This window comes from Heptranchias perlo, chromosome 3 (genome assembly GCF_035084215.1).
Source record: "Heptranchias perlo isolate sHepPer1 chromosome 3, sHepPer1.hap1, whole genome shotgun sequence".
NCBI classification, from domain to species: domain Eukaryota; kingdom Metazoa; phylum Chordata; class Chondrichthyes; order Hexanchiformes; family Hexanchidae; genus Heptranchias; species Heptranchias perlo.
In genome coordinates, this window is record NC_090327.1 from 122,848,719 (window position 1) to 122,869,841 (window position 21,123).

Below are 21,123 nucleotides of genomic sequence, written 5' to 3' on the forward strand. Positions count from 1 at the left end.
GTTTTTTTTAAAAAACAAAATCTCTTACTTCATCGTTCTCTTAATTCAGCGGTTCGATAAACTGGAGCACTTTGGTAATAGTGGAGGCAATTAAAGTTTTAACGGCCTGATAGCAAACACTTGGAGAGAGAGAGGAAAAATAAAAAGAGCGGCCATTTGCCCGTTTGTGGCACCACAAACCGCCTGAGCACGTGCTCCCGCACCACGTGGGGTCCCGCACCACGTGACGTCTCAGCGGCTTCACTCTCTCTCTTCCCCCCCTCCCGGAGGCGCGTCATCAGCCTCGTTCCCAGTGACACCGACTTTCTGCTACGGCAGGCCACTTGTGACTAAGTACATCGCAAGCGGACACTACGCATTCGCGCGCAGGTACGTCTCAACTAACGAAACGATTTATTTCTCGTCGTCCCGCTGAGCTCCGGAGCCCGGGAGGAAGACGAAAGCTTCCGCGTTACCTACTTTTTGGAGCCGCGGAGGGGAGACGGCGGACGCCGCTCGCTCGAGGCTTTTTGGGCCTCCGCGCTGCCGTCGTTTCAACCGCCTTAGTTACTGGCCGTTGCCCTCGATCAGCCTCGACTTCGCGCGGCAAAGGGGCGGGGCGGGGCGGGGGGGGGGGGTGAAGTGGGAGGACCGTCCCGCCTCCTCCTCCTCCTTCTCTCGCTCCCGATTGGTTGCTATTTGTCCCCATGGTCGGCAGTTTGAGTCCCGGTTGGTTGCGTTCCCTGTCACTCTAAGGCGCGTCATAATGCCCGCTAGCGAATGGGTGAGTGAGCAGCGGACAGCAGAACCGGAACCAGGAAGTAACAAACAAACAAACAAGCAAGCAAGGAGGGAAGGGAAAAGGGATTCCCTGAGGTTGGGGAGCAGGGAGGGTTGCTTGTGTTCTTTATTGATAACCTGCAGCAAAGCAGCCGCCCACAAGCTTTCCTTTCGCTATTACCAGGGTGTCTGTCCTTTTTTGTTTGTTTTAATGTCCCCGCTTCCCTATAAAAGTTATGTGGTTGTCATCTTCAGCTTCTTCCAGTTCTGACGAAAGGTCATTGACCTGAAACGTTAACTCTGTTTCTTTCTCCACAGATGTTGCAGTTTCTGGAAATGCAGAAAATATTTCCAGCATTTTTATTTGTGGTTGTCCCTGTTTATTGGCACTTTTTTTTTGTTTACATATCAAAAGGCCCTGTTTTGCTTGTTTCTGGATGGAATTAGCAGTTGTTTCTCCCCGCCCCCCCTTTTTTATATAAAAGTTCACTTTTAAACTGGTAGTTTATGTTGAATTGTTAAAAGATTTCACAAACTCTTTTTAAGATGTTTGGCAGTTTTCTTAATATGCCCACCTCTGAAAAGTCTTCATTTGTGACTTGGGAGGTGCCTTTGTTTTTATGGGAAGTAAATTTCCCCCAGAGCATTTTGACATTAGTACGGGGGGATAAGGGGAAGCAGGTATAGGGAAGAAATAACATTTAAAGACTTAAAATTTGAATGTGGGAGCCTTTCACAACTTATGCTGTGAATAATAGTAAAACAGCAAAATGTTTTTTTTACAAAAAGCATCTCCTAGCTTTTTGTCACTGTAACTGTCTTATAAACAAAATGTCTTTTATTTCAAAATATGTTTTGTACTCATTTAAAAGTAAGTGTTGGGGATGAGGAGCTTCAGTTATGTGGAGAGTCTACAGAAGCTGGGATTGTTCTCGTTGGAGCAAAAAAAAATTGAGATGCTCAAAATCATGAGGGGTTTTGATGGAGTAAATAAGGAGAAACTGTTTCCACTGGCAGGAGGGTCAATAACCAGAGGACACAGATTTAACGTGGTTGGTAAAAGAACCAGAGGAGAGATGAGAATTTATTTTATGCAGTGAGTTAATATTATCTGGAATGCACTGTCTGAAAGGGTAGTTGAAGCAGATTCAATAGTAACTTTCAAAAGGGAATTGGATATTTACTTGAAAATGAAAAACTTTCAGGGCTGTGGGGAAAGTGCAAGGGAGTGGGACTAATTGGCTCGCTCTTTTAAAGAGCCTGGACAGGTACGGCGGGCTGAATGGGCTCCTTCTGTGCTGTACGATTCTACGATTTTTTTTTGAATGAAACTTGTTGCATGTGCACATTAAAAGTTTCAAACAACTTGCAAATGCTTTATCTTCCAATTTTGTTTCTTTTGAAAGCTCGGCTCCATGTGCCCTTGTGCTGATATACATGTTCACTATCTTGTTAGAAGACTGGTTTTCTTTTTTTTAAATCACTACCCAGTATTCGAGACATGTCAGAACCTTTCGATTATAAAGCAGCCTGAGTTTTTAGTTTGTTTATAATTGAATACATTATTTGCAGAAAGATTTGATATTCTGGATATTAGTTGGACCAAATTAAAAGTTCATCCATAACAGGGTTTGCAGTTGTTTATTACCAGGCAGTTATTTCACAGAAACAACAATATCTGGAAGAGAATTTCAAGGCATCTTTGCTGTTGAAGGGGGTTTGGGTGACAAAACAACTGGAGTAAAAGTTGAGTAGCTTTAAAGTATCTTGTGAATCCTGAGTTTGGATCGCAGCCTTTAATTCTTCAATTATTTGTTTTGTTTTGTAAAATCTAATATTAAAATAGCCAGCCTTGTTACCTGTCTACATTATCCAGTCCTGCAGGTTGAGGCGAAAGCAAATTGGAAAAAGTCAGAATGAATGGTGTTAAAATATTACTTTGGATTTAAATATCCCATTTGAAAGTGTTACAGCAAAAATTCAGGCCTTTATGGTGAATTTTGGTATGGACATTTTCAGTTTTCTTGAGGTGGAAAGTTTTTCCCTCTTCAGGCTGTCATTGGTAGATATTGCTGGTGAGAGTGGTTTCCTAGGCCCAGCATCAGGAAACATATCAGTGGCATTACACAATTGTTTTGCACATCAAGTTACAGTCATTGAAAATAAGTCTCTCTAAACCTATTAGAAATTGATTCTAATGATCAAATTTTAGACATGTTTGACTTTTAATTCGCTTCATAATAAAAATATACTTCTAATTCTTTGTATTGTCAGGGAGATATAAAATTGAATGTCAGGTTCCATCTGAAGACAGACTTTAAATGATTAGCTCTACAACATTGAGACTAAATTTGTTGTTTACCTATAACATCTGCCCCAGTTTGATTTTTCTTCCTGTAGTGTTTTTACTATCCTAAAATGGCTCAATGGTTGCAGTAAGCACTCACCCTTAATGGTTAGTAGGTCGCCTGTCATTGAACCTTATGAAAAGTTTTGATTTTTATTTAACTTATTCAGTTAAGTGGTAGTGACCGTGTCAAAGGAGTTGACAAAAGATAAAGGCGTATAAATTTGTCTGGGGCGTTAGTGCAAAACAGGTGATAGAGAATCGACAGCCTCTTTTGTACTCTGCTCGATTTTTCTTTTCTGTTGAAATCAATGGTAAAGAAAATAGGGCAAATTGCTATTGCTCATTTTGTGCGACCACCAAAGAAAAATTTATACCCCAATATCTTCAATTCGGTTGTACTGCGGAAGTGTAGTTGCAATCGGCTCCTGTTTAAATTCTCAGTTATTTCCCTTTTTTCCCCTCTTTCCTTTGCCAGTCTTCTCTCTTCCCCTCCTACTGACTTGTATGTCTTTAATCCTTGCTTGGGTACCTCATCCAAATGGTCACTTGTCAAATATCCGAACTCTCACCAGAAACCGTTCATCCATCATCCCCTGTGCTCGCTGACCTACATTGGCTCCTGGTCCAAGAATGCCTCAATTTTAAAATTCTCATCCACATTTCCATGGCCTCACCCCCTCCCTATCTCTGTAACCTCCTCCAGCTCTACAACCCTCCAAGATCTCTGCGCTCCTCCAATTCTTGCCTTTTGCGCATCCCCGATTTTAATCGCTCCACCGTTGGCGGCCATGCCTTCAGCTGCCTAGGTCCTATGCTCTGGAATTCCCTCCCTAAACCCCTCTGGCCTCTCCACCCCTCTCTCCTTTAAGACACTCCTTATGTGACTCAGTGTCAAATTATTTTTGATAAGGCTCCTGTGAAGTGCCTTGTGATGTTTTGCTACGTTAAAGATGCTGTATAAATGCAAGTTGTTGTTGTATGAGTCTAAGAAGTGAATGGTGGCAAGCTATTTGGTCATGGGCATAAAAACATACCCTCCATACTGCCCACACATGCACTTCCAGAAGAGGTTGCTGGCTAGCGATCAGAAGCTTGGTCCTTGGCCCGTTTTCTCACCCTAACCCAGGATGCTGTGGGCAATTGTACTGTTGATTCACCTGAGATTAGCTAGCGAAACACAAGCTGGGCATCACACCTGACATCTCCCTGGTCTTTTTGCCAAGATACTCATGAGTTGCTTTAACCAGTTGAGCTGTTGGGGGAACCCAATTGCCCCATACTCTATACCATTCTAATCACTGACCTTCACCAGTGATTAAAAGTTTCTCTTTTGTAATAATCTAATTGCTTAAATCTGCTTATTAAAAGGATTGGAAGACTTTGAAATCATTAGCATATTTGGGCAAGTTGTAACTCCTTTTGAGGCTGACATTTCTTTGGTCTGAAATCATGTTGTGGAATGCAAGTTCCAAACACAATGCATTTGACTAAAATTCTGCTGTTTATATAGAGGCGCAAACACTTCTGATAATGTAGTGAAGAATGGAATTTTAGATGAATGTGTTAAGCCTTTACTAATATCCCATCAGTAATTTCAGGCCCTTTACCTCTTATACTCTGTACTGATGTATGCCGGACCATACATCACGTGCAGCGGAGAAGATGGCAGCTATAAAGCTGACTGTTGATCGGACCTGGTGGCAACTCTTCTGATTCTAAGTCCTCCAATAAAGCTGAAGAGGACGACAAGTTTCTCCCACAGCTGAGATCAGAAACCGAGCAGAAAACCATATCATTTCCAACACAGTAGAAGTTCTTTGCATCTTGTGCTGGTGCTCGCTCTTCAACTGGAACTATCTATTCTAATCCCATGCCCCCTGCTCATGTGTCCTTTTTCTATTAGTCAAGCACAACATGCCTTTATAAATTCATGCAGACTGTTCCTGACTAACTCATGCCTTTCTTAAGTATCCACTAATTTCAACCTGTTCTAGACTAAAGGTGGTTTAAAAAAAAAACTTGCATTTATACAGTGCCTTTCACGACCTCAGGAGGACCCAAAGGGTTATACAGCCAATGAAGTACTTTGAAGTGTAGTCACTGTCATAATGTAGAAAACGTGTCAGACAATTTGCGCACAGTAAGATCCCACAAACAGCAATGAGATAAATGACCAGATAATCTGTTTTAGTGATGTTGAGGGATAAATATTGGCCAGAATACCGGGGAGAATTCCCCTGCTCTTCTTCGAATCGTGCCATGGGATCTTTTACATCCACCTGAGAGGACAGACGGGGCCTTGGTTTAATGTCTCATCCAAAAGACGGCACCTCCGACAGTGCAGCACTCCCTCAGTACTGCACAGGGAGTGTCAGCCTTGATTATGTGCTCAAACCTCTGGCGTGGGACTTGAACCCACAACCTTCTGTCTCAGAGGCAAGAATGATACCAACTGAGCCAAGGCTGACATCTTGAGGGATGAAAATGAATACAGGGAAATGTCAGAGTTTTATCTCCTTCAGGAAACTTGGTGATTGGGTTGGGATAGAGTCACTCATGGATCAAGCTGTGCATTGTTTACAGAGTGGATGAGGTTGATTGTTTGTTTGAATGAGCTTTTTCTCTTTCCTAACTTATGTATGTTATATGTTTTGCTTTTTAAAAAAAAATAACATTTTTGTGGTGGAAATACAGAACTTGGCTATAAATTTTGCGAAATACTTTAGTGAGTATTTGGCTTGTGGGAGGTGAGATTCATGATCACCGCCAGGCTAGTTAAGTACAGGAAAATCCTCATCTACAAATCCCTCTATGGTCTTGCTGCTCCTTACCCCCTTCGACCCCAAGTCCCTCTGCCTTTCTTTCTGTGGTCAACAGTGTGTTCCCTCTCCTAGGAACAGGCCATTCAGCCTTTTCCACCATTCAGTTAAATAGTGGCTGATCTGTATCTTAACTCCATCTACCTACCTTGGTTCCGTAACCCTTAATACCCTTGCCTAACAAAAACCTATCAATGTTAGTTTTGAAATTTTCAATTTTCCCCCAGCCTCAATAGCTTTTTTTTCAGGGGGGGGGGGGGAGGGGGAAAAGAGTTCGATTTCTTGCGTTACTATTGGGTGGCAGAGCTGTCAGCCATCTTGCCCACACACTCTGGAACTTTCCAGCGAAATCTCTCTGCATCGCTCCATCTCTCCCCATCTACAAAAGTCTCCTTAAAACCTATTTTCTCGACCATTGCGTTTAGACACGTTGCCTGACTTCCTCCCTGCACTTGATTTTTTGTGCTTTGGAATGTTTGGCGACATGTTCTATATAAATGTAAGCTGTTGATGTTGCAATTAACACGGTGCAGATAAAGCAAGCGTTCTGTGATTTAGCGTATGCTGTTGCTGGAAGCATTTACTTCTTGCAAGCAAGATTAATATTTAATTATTTAATTAAGCGATGGTGTGAATCATCCGGTGGTCGTGTTCTTAACTTAAGTTAGTTCAGAAGGATCTTTTAATCTGCCGAGATAAAATGGGCTGAAATTCCAGTCTGGCCCAAAGTGGAACTGAGGCTGATCTCCATGTCAAGCGATCGGAAATAGGGGAACGACAGGTTGTGCCTGGATTCAGCCCTGTTGTTTTAGCTCCAGCTGTTTTCCAGTGGGAGATGCCATAGGCGCATCATTCTGCCTGCATGCCCCTTGCTCCACTGTGTCAGGAGTATGTATCGAGAGGAATGGGGGGGGGGGGGGGGGGGAGTTCTTGGGCTAATCCATGAACCCTCAAAAGGCCTCAGCAGAGCTCAGCTAGGAACAGGAGGAGGCCAGTCAGCCCCTTGAGCCTGTTCCACCATTCAATTAGATCACGGCTGATCTGTATCTTAATTCCATCCACCCGCCTTGGTTCCATACCCTTACCTAACAAAAAAAAATCTATCAAATCTCAGTTGAGGGCTGACGTGAGTCTTGTTGAGGCTTCAGACCTCTGCCAAAAGTAAGGTAATCTTTCCAGAGGGGATACTGTACCAGAGTTAATGGTTCCTAATTGGAGCCGAAGATCCCCTGGGATCTTTTTTTCTGGTCTTGTGCCTGTGAAGGACCTCTGGGTGCTGCTAGTGGGGTGGCTGAGAGACTTTGTCGCTCCTCTGATGACACAGAAGGGTCCTGCAATTTGGACCTCCAAACATGTAGTTGTTTAGTGAACTGACTCTCATAATGGTTACAATTTTATGGTTCTACTGTGTAATACTTTGATCAAGCTACTGGCATATTGTAGTAAACCTTAATAATACTCCATTTTGCTTTATTATTTGAACCTAGCTTCCGTTGTACAGAATTTTATTATCCCAAGAACAATGAGTGTAATTTTATTTTGGCCCCCTATTTGTGCATATATTTTTTTTTTGTTAAGCTCTCACCGTTACTCTGTACATAGTCTTACAATATTTCTTGCTCTCGTGGGCAACTTGGGTGTAAGCCCAGCAAAATATTCTGTTTCCTGTCACGACCTAGATGTCTTTAAAGCGTGCTTCATGAAGTGTAAACATACTTTTTTAAATAATAAAGAATTTGTGCAGTTTGGTAACAGTAAGTTGTGTTTTTTTTTCTGATTTATATTTTAAGCGAGGGAGCAGTTGCTTAGACTGTGAGAGTGCTTTGTGAACGGGAGGGATTTGAGCTGGATTACAGAACTAATAGAGTAGTTGCCTAACAAATGTTCAGAGCACAAATGCTTGATAGGTAGGATGGACTGGTCTATCCATCTTTAACTATGGCCCTATCGATCTGAAGGGACCAACTTGCCACTGCACAACTTTATTAATTATTGAAATTTTTCTTAAGTAAATGCTCCTAACCTTTTCCCCGCTGTTGCAAGATTATGAATCACATTGTGCAGCTTTTGCAGTAAGTAGCGATCGGCATAATTTTAAACTTTAATGAAGTGTACACCTTGCTTCCCACCACCACCCCTCCTTTTTAAGTTTATTTTCTCATTCTATCGGCCCAACATGCCATGCTCCATTGCTTGGCTGAGATTTGGACCTGCAGCCCGTTCCCTCTGGCAATGCAGCTTCTGGCTTGAACTCTGGATGGTGTGATATTGGCATTTGCCTTTTCCACCTGCAACCCCCCCCCCCCACCCTTTCCCCCATCCGCTGGGTCATTTTCTGGCTGATTCAAGAACATGACTCTTTTGAGGATGTGAAGCTAATCCTACCTTTCCTCTCTAGACTACCCAAAGATACACACACAAGTTTCAGAGAGTGTGTTTGTGTGTTTTGTATGTTTTTATTCTGAAGGAAAAATTGATTTGGAACTAACATTTTTTGAGCAGCAGATTATATGCTTTGCAGGTGATTCAAATCAGAAACCTACCTCTGCGGTGATACTTGTGGTGGGCCAAAACAATTTTCGTTAATTATGTATTTTCGAATCCTGAGTGAAAGATTGCCTGTGTCGAACAGTTTGAACTTTTTGCCCATGAGATGGTGCTGTAAATTTATGATTTTCTCCAAGTGACCAAGGCTTGCGATTTGGAGGCGAGAAATTTATTCCCTCCCGATATATTTATCCGTTTGCATTTTCCACATAAAATGCAAACAGTTGGTGCACCATTTCACTTTTAAAATTACGCCAATCACTACTTACTGTAGAAGCTGCACAATGTGACTCACAATCTTGCAACAGCAGGGAAAAGATAAGGAGCAACCTAAGTCCCTCGTGAACATTGTCAAAATAGCTAAGGGTGAAGTTGAAAGAGTAGACTCAACATATCCAGTCACTGTGGAGCAACAATCAACACAGCAAATAGAACGCTGAAATATATAGTGAAAACAGTCGAGTATAGATTGGAGGAAGTCATGTTAAATACTTTGGTCGGACAGTGTCCAGTTCTGGTCACTGAGACACAAGGAAGACATTCCGGCCCTGGAGGTAGTGTAGAGAAGAATCACAAGATCATAGTAGCTACAGCGCAGGAGGAGGCTATTCAGCCCACGTGCCTGTGCCGGCTCTTTGAAAGAGCTATCCAATTAGTCCAATTCCCCTGCTCTTTCCCCAAAGGTTGATCCCTGGTGTCAAAAGAGTGAGTTATGAGACAAAGACTGGAGAAACTTGGGCTTTTCAACCTTGAAAGATGACACAGGTGATTCTATAAAGATAGCGACTGACAGATAAAAAGGTCAATTTGGAACATTAGTGACCATACGACAACAGAGCACAGGTGCAAACAAGTGAAAAGTAAATTTAGGACTGATATCAGGAAGTTCTTAATGATCAAGACAGGTGGGTAGGGCAGTGGAGGCAAAAACGCTGGAATCATTTGGGTGCTAAGGTGAAGGATTGGGGATTCTTTCTTTCTGGATGAGTTAAGACGGACTGAATGGCTTTCCCCATTTGTGTCTTATTTTGTGATGTTAGAACACCCTTTTTGTTAGACCAAGACGTGCTGTATAGTTCACAAGGTGCTTGCAGCTAAAGTCACTGCATGAACATTATGATGTGAACTGTAGAGCATCCACTTGAGTTTTTTAAAGTCAGTTTCTCCCCATGAAGCCTATTTTTTTTTAAGGTGCATGACAGTGAACACATTATAAAAGATAGTTGGAACAAGGTATAGGGCTGTAATTCAACCAGCTTAGAAAGACCAATAGTATCCCAAGATTGAATTTCACGTCTTAAATTTGTTTTTCTCTCTCTTTCACTCACTCTCACTTATTTTTCTTTTATGATGGGTGTAAGTTAATTAGGATAGTGGAGCTGTATTATTTGACCTGGAGCTGCATTACATAAAGTGATTTTTTTTCTCTCCCATAGTAGCAACTAAAATATTCAATATATTTCACAAGTATAGAAAGAAAGAGCTCGCATTTATATAGCACCTTTCACAACCTCAGGAGGTCCCACAGCGCTTTACAGCCAATGAAGTACTTTTGAAGTGTAGTCACTGCTGTAATGTAGGAAACGCGGCAGCCAATTTGCACACAGCAAGGTCCCACAAACAGCAATCAGAAAATGACCAAATAATCTGTTTCAGTGATGTTGTTTGAAGGATAAATATCGGCCAGGGCACCGGGGAGAACTCCTCTGCTCTTTGCAATAGTGCCCTGGGATCTTTTACTTCCACCTGAGAGGGCAGACGGGGCCTCGGTTTAATATCTTATCCAAGAGACGGCACCTCCAACGGTGCAGCACTCCCTCAGTACTGCACTGGGAGTGTCAGCCTAGATTGTACGCTCTAGTCTCTGGAGTAGGACTTGAACCCACGACCTTCTGACTCAGAGGCGAGAGAGCTACCCACTGAGCCACAGCTGCCAAGAAATGCTCACTTAAGCAGAAAGTTAATTCTCATATTACTGATTTGCGGGTCCATGAGTCTGGCTTGTGTCAGATTTGAACCTTTCTCGAGGTCCTGTGCTAGCTAAACCGAAGGAAAGTAAACAGCCTAGTGTCGTATTGCAAAGTGTCAGTGTCGTCACACCTGTTTCTGTGTGTAACTTGTGACACATAGGTGATAGAAAACACTCTGGTCACCCCTAATAAATTTAAAATAGGAAGTGATTTTAGATTTCCTCATCCCTCCATCCCTCCCTCCCCCAAAAACAAAGATCCTGTGGTTAAATTTGACTCACTTTCCTTGAGAAGTGCTGTATACATTTGTCAGGAAAGATGCATATTCTTGCTCAAATGTGAAATCTTCCTTATTTAATGGCAATCTTGCTGGAGTTTAAAATGATTAAAATATTTTGTCAGATGACAAGAAAATGTGCAGATAGAGATTAGAGGACTTGTTTCAAAGAATTATTTTGCATTGGTATTTCATAAAATCATAGAATTTTACAGAACAGCAGGAGGCCATTCGGCCCATCGTGCCTGTGCCGGCTCTTTGAAAGAACTGTCCAATTAGTCCCACCCCCTGCTCTTTCTCCTGCAATTTTCTCCCTTAGAGTATTTATCTAATTCCCTTTTAAAAGTTACTATTGAATCTGCTTCCACCATCCTTTCAGGCAGAGCATTCCAGATCATAACAACTCGCTGGGTAAAAAAAATTCTTCTCATATTCCCTCTGGTTCTTTTGCTAATTACCTTGAATCTGTGTCCTCTGGTTACTGACCCTCCTGCCAGTGGAAACAGTTTCTTCTTATTTACTCTATTAAAACCACTCATGATTTTGAACACCTCTATTAAATCCCACCTTAACCTTCTCTGCTCTCAGGAGAACAATTCCAGTCTCTCCACATAATTGAAGTTCCACATTCCAGGTACCATTCTAGTAAATCTCCTCTGAACCCTATCCAAGTTATGGACATAACTTCCTAAAGTGTGGTGCCCAGAATTTAACACAATACTCCAGCTGAGGCCTAAACAGTGATTTATAAAGGTTTAGCATAACTTCCTTGCTTTTGTAGTCTATGCCTGTTGATAAAGCTAAGGATTCCATCTGCTTTTTTTAACAGCTGTCTCAACTTGTCCGGCCACCTTCAAAGATTTGTGTATGTACACCCCCAGGTCTCTCTCTTCCTGTACCCCCTTTAAAATTGTACTATTTAGTTTATATTGCCTCTCCTCATTCTTCCTTCCAAAATGCATCGTTTCACACTTCTGTGCATTAAATTTTATCTGCATGTCTGCCTATTTCACCAGTCTGTCTATGTCCTCCTGAAGTCTGTTACTATCCTCCTCACTATTCACTACATATCCAAGTTTAGTGTCATCTGCAAACTTTGAAATTATACCCTGTACACCCAAGTCCAGGTCATTAACATATATCAAAAAGAACAGTGGTCCTAATACTGACCCCTAGGGAACACCACTGAATACTTCCCTCTGGTCTGAAAAACAGCCGTTCTCCACTACCCTGTCCCTTAGCCAATTTTGTGTCCACGCTGACACTGCCCGCTTAATCCCATGAGCTTCACTTTTGCTAACCAGTCTATTATGTGGTACTTTATTAAACGCCTTTTGAAAGTCCAGATACACAGCATCAACCATACTGCCCTCATCAACCCTCTCCGTTACTTCATCAAAGAACTCAATCAGACACGATTTGCCTTTAACAAATGTGTGCTGGCTGTCATTTATTAATCCATGTTTTTCCAAGTGACAATAATTTTGTCCTGGATTATTGCCTCTATACGTTCCCCCACCACTTAAGTTAGGCTGAATGGCCTGTAATTGACGGGTTTATCTCTCTTTCTTTCCTTTTTTGAACAGGGGTGTGACATTTGCAATCCTCCAGTTCCTCTGGCATAACTTTCATAATCCAAGAAGGATTGAAAGATTGTGGCAAGAGCCTCCGCTATTTCCACCCTTATTTGATGCTCCAAGCTGCAATGCCAACAGATGTTGCAAGTTTAATTTTTTCTGTCGTACGTCGGTTAGCGATAAGGAAGTGACTGGCAAGAACCAACTGGTAAACATTGTGCGTACATAAACTGTACATTCTTAAAATCGACGGTGGGTGCAAAAACTTGAATAATTTCATGATGGATGGTGCTAGAAAAAAAATGAGCAGGTAGATTGTTTCAGCTCTTACCTATCTGATTTATTATATACGAGTGTGACAAGAAAATGGTGTCCTAAAACTCTCATATGAAATATTTAAAGTAACCATGATAAAAGAAAGACTTGCATTTATATAGCGCCTTATACAACCTAAAGCGCTTTACAGCCAATGAAGTACTTTTTGAAGTGTAGTCACTGTTGTAATGTATGGTGTGCGGCAGCCAATTTGCACACAGCAAGCTCCCATAAACAGCAATGAGATAAATGACCAGATAATCTGTTTTAGTGATTTTGGTTGAGGGATAAATATTGGCCAGGACACAGAGAGAATTTCCCTGCTCTTCTTCAAAATAATGCCTTGGGATCTTTTATGCCCACCTGAGAGAGCAGACATGGTTTAATTCTCATCTGAAAGACGGCACCTCCGACAGTGCAGCACTCCTTCACTACTGCACAGGGAGTGTCAGCCTGGATTTTGTGCTCAAGTGGCTGGAGTGGGATTTATACCCACAACCTTCTGACTCAGAGGTGAGAGTGCTACCCACTGAGCCACAGCTGTCGCCTTGTCATGGTGAAAAACTTCAGACCTCCTGTTATGTGAATGGATTACTCAAGGATAAGGTTTTTAATCCCAGAATTACTGTTTAGAAGGCAGTCACTGTGGAGAAGTGTTTTTATTATATAAGTACTTTCCCACCCCACATCTATTTGTCAATCACATTTTGAAGCCTGCTAGGAAATATTTTAAAGTTTGAGTTTTGCTTTCCTTGCCCTGTAGAGACCTGCTGCTCTGGCTCTCCAAGTTTAGCAGCTTGCCAATTCAGTTGATGGCCACTATGGGATCTATCAGCAATTGGCTTTACAGGAATTTACATAGATTGGCATTGCTTTGCCTTCCTGGATGACAATTGGGAAGCGTTCGACATGGAAAACTGAGGTTCCTAGTTTGAGCACCATCTGAACAACATCCCAGGAGGTTAAAACCACCCCCTAGTGGGTGTTTAACATTTGGCTCCTCAATCTTGAGGTTGATGTGAGTGATTGATTAAGTAGGTTGAAGTTCACCTTTGTGGTTTTAATCTGAAAAGGTTGTCTTATGACTTGGTAGTGTAAACATTAGTGATCGTTACCATATAAATTTGCACCTATTTGCTTGATGCAAGAATTATAGATAGATATGCCCATAATGTTTTGTGATAATGTGGGAAGTAAATGCAAAAGATATAGTTTATGGATCTACCTAAATTGACTTTTTTGACTTTAAAATGCCTTATTGGAACTTTTCATGAGTAACTTTTGTCTATACCCATTGAGTAAATATGAATTTGATGGCACCTTTTAAGCCTTTTCACCCTAAGCAAATGAGCTTAAATACCACTCTCGCTCTGCATATGTTTTGTATTTTCCAGAACAAGATTGTTAAAAGATCCCATGGCACTATTCAAAGAAGAGCAAGGGAGTTCTCCCAGTATTCTGGTCAACATATTTCCCTTAACCAACATCACTAAAATAGATTATCTTGTCATTTATCCCATTGTTTGTAGGACCTCACTGTGTGCAAATTGGCTGCTGCATTCCCCTACATTAGAGCAATGACTACGCTTAAAAAAATACTTACTTGGCTGTGTAACATCCTGAGGTCACAGAGGGCACTATATAAATGCAAGTTCTTCTGACTCAGGCAAGAGTGCTACCAAGTGAGCCATGCTGACACACGTAGTGATACATATCCCCTCTGCTCTTTTACTACTCTTTGAATTATCAACGCCACTGAACATCACATAAAATGATCCACAAAATATTGATGATAAATGAGTTGAATTTTACCAAACTATTTCCAACCTGTCACTTTTGACTAGTTAATATTGATGTTATGAAGTCAGCCAGCATTCCCCCCCCCCCCCGAACCCTGTGATAGAACATCTTGCTTCTGTGCTGCGTTCCATCTACGCTCCCACCTGAGAATTGGGAGGGAAAGAAAGCCAACCAATTTAAGCAAGTGCATTTGATTGGCAGGTAGCCTTGTGACCCCCCCAGGCGGGTAGATGGAATTAAGATACAGATCAGCCACGATCTAATTGATTGGCAGAACAGGCTCGAGGGGCTGAATGGCCTCCTTCTGTTCCTATGTTCAAGTTTGGATTCACCTATGGTTTTCTGAATTTTTTTTAAGTGCATCTGAATTGAGTCTTGGAACATGAACAATAGAAATAAGAATGCTATTGTATTGGAATAATAAATATTCTAATCTAATGTTTATGTATGCATGTGGGACATGTGCCAGCAAGAAATAGAATTACATAGAATTTTACAGCACAGAAACAGGCCATTCGGCTCAACTCGGTCAATGCCAGTGTTTATGCTCCACACAAGCCTCCTCCCTCCCGACTTCATCTCACTCTATCAGCATAACCTGCTCTTCCTTTCTCCCTCAGGTACTTATCTAGCTTCCTCTTAAAGGCATCCACACTATTCGCCTCAACCACTCCATATTTGATTTCAGAAGATGAACCAAATGTCCAAGATAGTAATGAAATATTGACCGATCTGTTTAATAATCTTATGGAAGTCTCCTATTTCTTGTGAGAAAACAGAATTTTTTATTTAGTACTTGATAGTTTTTGGTAGCATTAATAGTCATGCGGGTGGAATGGGGAGGCAGGGAACGAGGGCATGAGCTGTCATGGTAACAGTTGGAATGGGCACAAGCTTAGTAGGCAATCAAGGAATGAAAGAAGGTGGAGGAAGGTACTCCAATCTGTCTCATTAAGATCAGCTTTTCTTTGTTAGTATCTAATTGTGTTTTGGCTCACGCTGGCTTCTAGAAGTGTTCTAACAAAGAGAAAGTGAACTTGAGGGTGTGCGAGCTCACTTTGTATTGTAGGGGGAAAATAGCTTTTATTTGAGTCGCGTTATTGCACTTACAGGATGGAGCCAATAGACAGATGAAAATTAATTCTGCTTCTAGGTCCTTCTGTAAAAATGACAGGTTTACAAAAAAAAAAGAAAACCCAGCCACAGTTTTGAGTTCTATTTACTGTGAAATGTGAGTTGGCTGTCAGCCACTACAAATCTAATTAATGGCCACTAGGTGTCAGGCATGCACCATGTTTGTAAGCCTGCATATTGTTACGTGAACTACTGTCCAGCTGTTATTGAGTCTGTTGGATCTTAAATTTCGATGTAGACTTAACAAGTAAACGTTGGTGAACATAATCATTGCTGAAATTTTAAATCACTTCCAGTTAAGTGTGGCTTATTCTGTGACACTGGCATGTTCATTGCACACAGAGTGCATTCTTGTTCCCGTGTAGCCTTTCTTTCTGATAGATAATTGGATTGTTTGTGCACTATTCATGCAACCGCTGTACATTTTTGTCAGAATTATTAAAAAGTCCCTAGAGTTTGGCACGTTTGTACTTTGCAAACTTTCCCAGAATGGATTCAGAGGTTCTTTCTCACAGTCTGTGGTTTTGTGCACGTTCACCGTGGCTCCATTTCAAAATTGCATTACACTGCTCGACGTATTACCGGGGAGAAAGAGACACTGGCTATGTTAACGCATCTGTCCATCAATGCAAACTACCTCAATTGTATTGTATAGAAATTGCTTCATCTGGGGACTGAAACAATTTTTTAAGAAAAAGTATCACAACTGAAATCAGAGATGCTCAAACACAGGCTGCAGTATTTATCTGGAAATAGTGACACCCGATCTCTCCATTTCCCCATCCTGTTTCTCCGTTTCCCCTCCCTCCCTCCCTCTCGCTCTCTCTGTTTCCCCTCCTCTCTCTTCATTTCCCTCCCTTCCCTCTATCTCTCTCTCTCCCTTTCTCTCCCTGCCCTCTCTCTCCACATTCCCCTCCCTTCCCTCCTCTCTCTCTATCTCTCCCTCCCCTCCCCTCCCTCCCTTCTCTCTCCCTCCCTCCCTTCTCTCTCCCTCCCCTCCCTCCCTTCTCTCTCCCTCCCCCTCCCTTCTCTCTGCCTCCCCTCCTTTCTCTCTCCCTCCCTCCCTTCTCTCTCCCTCCCCTCCCTTCTCTCTCCCTCCCCTCCCTTCTCTCTCCCTCCCCTCCCTTCTCTCTCCCTCCCCTCCCTTCTCTCTCCCTCCCCTCCCTTCTCTCTCCCTCCCCTCCCTTCTCTCCCTCCCCTCCCTTCTCTCTCCCTCCCCTCCCTTCTCTCTCCCTCCCCTCCCTTCTCTCTCCCTCCCCTCCCTTCTCTCTCCCTCCCCTCCCTTCCCTCTCCCTCCCCTCCCTTCCCTCTCCCTCCCCTCCCTTCCCTCTCCTCCCCTCCCTTCCCTCTCCCTCCACTCCCTTCCCTCTCCCTTCCCTCTCCCTCCCCTCCCTTCTCTCTCCCTCCCCTCCCTTCTCTCTCCCTCCCCTCCCTTCTCTCTCCCTCCCCTCCCTTCTCTCTCCCTCCCTCCCTTCTCTCTCCCTCCCCTCCCTCTGTTTCTCTCCCTCCCTTCTCTCCCCTCCATCCTCTCTCGCGCTCTCTCTCTCCATCTCAGTTTCCCTCCTTCCCCTCACTCTCTCACCATTTCCCTCTCTCTGTTTCCCTCCGTTCTCTGCCTCTCTCATTTCCCTCACTCCCTCTCTCCGTTTCCCTCCCTCCCGCTCTCCGTTTCCCTCCCTCCCGCTCTCCGTTTCCCTCCCTCCCGCTCTCCCTTTCCCTCCCTCCCGCTCTCCCTTTCCCTCCCTCCGCTCTCCCTTTCCCTCCCTCCCGCTCTCCCTTTCCCTCCCTCCCGCTCTCCCTTTCCCTCCCTCCCGCTCTCCCTACTTTCCCTCCCTCCCGCTCTCCCCTTTCCCTCCCTCCCGCTCTCCCTTTCCCTCTCCGCTCTCCTTTCCCTCCCTCCCGCTCTCTCCCTTTCCCCTCCCTCCCGCTCTCCCTTTCCCTCCCTCCCGCTCTCCCTTTCCCTCCCTCCCGCTCTCCCTTTCCCTCCCTCCCGCTCTCCCTTTCCCTCCCTCCCGCTCTCCCTTTCCCTCCCTCCCGCTCTCCCTTTCCCTCCCTCCCGCTCTCCCTTTCCCTCCCTCCCGCCTCTCCTCCCTTTCCCTCCCTCCCCGCTCTCCCTTTCCCTCCTCCTCGCTCTCCCTTTCCCTCCCTCCCGCTCTCCCTTTCCCTCCCTCCCGCTCTCCCTTTCCCTCCCTCCCGCTCTCCCTTTCCCTCCCTCCCCGCTCTCCCCTTTCCCTCCCTCCCGCTCCTCTCTCCCTTTCCCTCCCTCCCGCTCTCCCTTTCCCTCCCTCCCGCTCTCCCCTTTCCCTCCCTCCCGCTCTCCCTTTCCCTCCCTCCCGCTCTCCCTTTCCCTCCCTCCCGCTCTCCCTTTCCCTCCCTCCCGCTCTCCCTTTCCCTCCCTCCCGCTCTCCCTTTCCCTCCCTCCCGCTCTCCCTTTCCCTCCCTCCCGCTCTCCCTTTCCCTCCCTCCCGCTCTCCCTTTCCCTCCCTCCCGCTCTCTCCTTTCCCTCCCTCCCGCTCTCCCTTTCCCTCCCTCCCGCTCTCCCTTTCCCTCCCTCCCCGCTCTCCCTTTCCCTCCCTCCCGCTCTCCCTTTCCCTCCCTCCCGCTCTCCCTTTCCCTCCCTCCCGCTCTCCCTTTCCCTCCCTCCCGCTCTCCCTTTCCCTCCCTCCCGCTCTCCCTTTCCCTCCCTCCCGCTCTCCCTTTCCCTCCCTCCCGCTCTCCCTTTCCCTCCCTCCCGCTCTCCCTTTCCCTCCCTCCCGCGCTCTCCTTTCCCTCCCTCCCGCTCTCCCTTTCCCCCTCCCTCCCCGCTCTCCCTTTCCCTCCCTCCCGCTCTCTCCCTTTCCCTCCCTCCCGCTCTCCCTTTCCCTCCCTCCCGCTCTCCCTTTCCCTCCCTCCCGCTCTCCCTTTCCCTCCCTCCCGCTCTCCCTTTCCCTCCCTCCCGCTCTCCCTTTCCCTCCCTCCCGCTCTCCCTTTCCCTCCCTCCCGCTCTCCCTTTCCCTCCCTCCCGCTCTCCCTTTCCCTCCCTCCCGCTCTCCCTTTCCCTCCCTCCCGCTCTCCCTTTCCCTCCCTCCCGCTCTCCCTTTCCCTCCCTCCCGCTCTCCCTTTCCCTCCCTCCCGCTCTCCCTTTCCCTCCCTCCCGCTCTCCCTTTCCCCTCCCTCCCGCTCTCCCTTTCCCTCCCTCCCGCTCTCCCTTTCCCTCCCTCCCGCTCTCCCTTTCCTCCCTCCCGCTCTCCCTTTCCCTCCCTCCCGCTCTCCCTTTCCCTCCCTCCCGCTCTCCCTTTCCCTCCCTCCCGCTCTCCCTTTCCCTCCCTCCCGCTCTCCCCTTTCCCTCCCTCCCGCTCTCCCTTTCCCTCCCTCCCGCTCTCCCTTTCCCTCCCTCCCGCTCTCCCTTTCCCTCCCTCCCGCTCTCCCTTTCCCTCCCTCCCGCTCTCCCTTTCCCTCCCTCCCGCTCTCCCTTTCCCTCCCTCCCGCTCTCCCTTTCCCTCCCTCCCGCTCTCCCTTTCCCTCCCTCCCGCTCTCCCCTTTCCCTCCCTCCCGCTCTCCCTTTCCCTCCCTCCCGCTCCCTTTCCCTCCCTCCCGCTCTCCCTTTCCCTCCCTCCCGCTCTCCCTTTCCCTCCCTCCCGCTCTCCCTTTCCCTCCCTCCCGCTCTCCCTTTCCCTCCCTCCCGCTCTCCCTTTCCCTCCCTCCCGCTCTCCCTTTCCCTCCCTCCCGCTCTCCCTTTCCCTCCCCTCCCGCTCTCCCTTTCCCTCCCTCCCGCTCTCCCTTTCCCTCCCTCCCGCTCTCCCTTTCCCTCCCTCCCGCCTCTCCCCCTTTCCCTCCCTCCCGCTCTCCCTTTCCCTCCTCCCGCTCTCCCTTTCCCTCACCTCCCGCTCTCCCTTTCCCCTCCCTCCCGCTCTCCCTTTCCCTCCCTCCCGCTCTCCCTTTCCCTCCCTCCCGCTCTCCCTTTCCTCCCTCCCGCTCTCCCTTTCCCTCCCTCCCGCTCTCCCTTTCCCTCCCTCCCGCTCTCCCTTTCCCTCCCTCCCGCTCTCTCCTTCCTCCTCCCGCTCTCCCTTTCCCTCCCTCCCGCTCTCCCTTTCCCTCCCTCCCGCTCTCCCTTTCCCTCCCTCCCGCTCTCCCTTTCCCTCCCTCCCGCTCTCCCTTTCCCTCCCTCCCGCTCTCCCTTTCCCTCCCTCCCGCTCTCCCTTTCCCTCCCTCCCGCTCTCCCTTTCCCTCCCTCCCGCTCTCCCTTTCCCTCCCTCCCGCTCTCTCCCTTTCCCTCCCTCCCGCTCTCCCTTTCCCTCCCTCCCGCTCTCCCTTTCCCTCCCTCCCGCTCTCCCTTTTCCCCTCCCTTCCCGCTCTCCCTTTCCCTCCCTCCCGCTCTCCCTTTCCCTCCCTCCCGCTCTCCCTTTCCCTCCCTCCCGCTCTCCCTTTCCCTCCCTCCCGCTCTCCCTTTCCCTCCCTCCCGCTCTCCCTTTCCCTCCCTCCCGCTCTCCCTTTCCCTCCCTCCCGCTCTCCCTTTCCCTCCCTCCCGCTCTCCCTTTCCCTCCCTCCGCTCTCCCTTTCCCTCCCTCCCGCTCTCCCTTTCCCTCCCTCCCGCTCTCCCTTTCCCTCCCTCCCGCTCTCCCTTTCCCTCCCTCCCGCTCTCCCTTTCCCTCCCTCACCGCTCTCCCTTTCCCTCCCTCCCGCTCTCCCTTTCCCTCCCTCCCGCTCTCTCTCCCTTTCCCTCCCTCCCGCTCTCCCTTTCCCTCCCTCCCGCTCTCCCTTTCCCTCCCTCCCGCTCTCCCTTTCCCTCCCTCCCGCTCTCCCTTTCCCTCCCTCCCGCTCTCCCTTTCCCTCCCTCCCGCTCTCCCTTTCCCTCCCTCCCGCTCTCCCTTTCCCTCCCTCCCGCTCTCCCTTTCCCTCCCTCCCGCTCTCCCTTTCCCTCCCTCCCGCTCTCCCTTTCCCTCCCTCCCGCTCTCCCTTTCCCTCCCTCCCGCTCTCCCTTTCCCTCCCTCCCGCTCTCCCTTTCCCTCCCTCCCGCTCTCCCTTTCCCTCCCCTCCCGCTCTCCCTTTCCCTCCCTCCGCTCTCCCTTTCCCTCCCTCCCGCTCTCCCCTTTCCCTCCCTCCCGCTCTCCCTTTCCCTCCCTCCCGCTCTCCCTTTCCCTCCCTCCCGCTCTCCCTTTCCCTCCCTCCCGCTCTCCCTTTCCCTCCCTCCCGCTCTCCCTTTCCCTCCCTCCCGCTCTCCCTTTCCCTCCCTCCCGCTCTCCCTTTCCCTCCCTCCCGCCTCTCCCTTTCCCTCCCTCCCGCTCTCCCTTTCCCTCCCTCCCGCTCTCCCTTTCCCTCCCTCCCGCTCTCCCTTTCCCTCCCTCCCGCTCTCCCTTTCCCTCCCTCCCGCTCTCCCTTTCCCTCCCTCCCGCTCTCCCTTTCCCTCCCTCCCGCTCTCCCTTTCCTCCCTCCCTCTTCCCTCCCTCCGCTCTCCCCTTTCCCTCCCTCCCGCTCTCCTTTCCCTCCCTCCCGCTCTCCCTTTCCTCCCTCCCGCTCTCCCTTTCCCTCCCTCCCGCTCTCCCTTTCCCTCCCTCCCGCTCTCCCTTTCCCTCCCTCCCGCTCCTCTCGTCTTCCA

General features: G+C 47.4%; 1 protein-coding gene across 2 annotated transcripts in view; it reads left to right on the forward strand.

Annotated features, from left to right (window-relative positions):
- Window positions 1–298: 298 nt before the first annotated feature.
- znf407 (zinc finger protein 407) overlaps window positions 299–21,123 on the forward strand; it is a 439,270-nt gene continuing 418,445 nt past the window's right edge. For both annotated transcript variants that reach the window (XM_067981928.1, XM_067981929.1), the window contains exon 1: window positions 299–369. The gene's annotated coding sequence lies outside the window, so the exon portion shown is untranslated. The remainder of the gene's footprint in view (window positions 370–21,123) is intronic.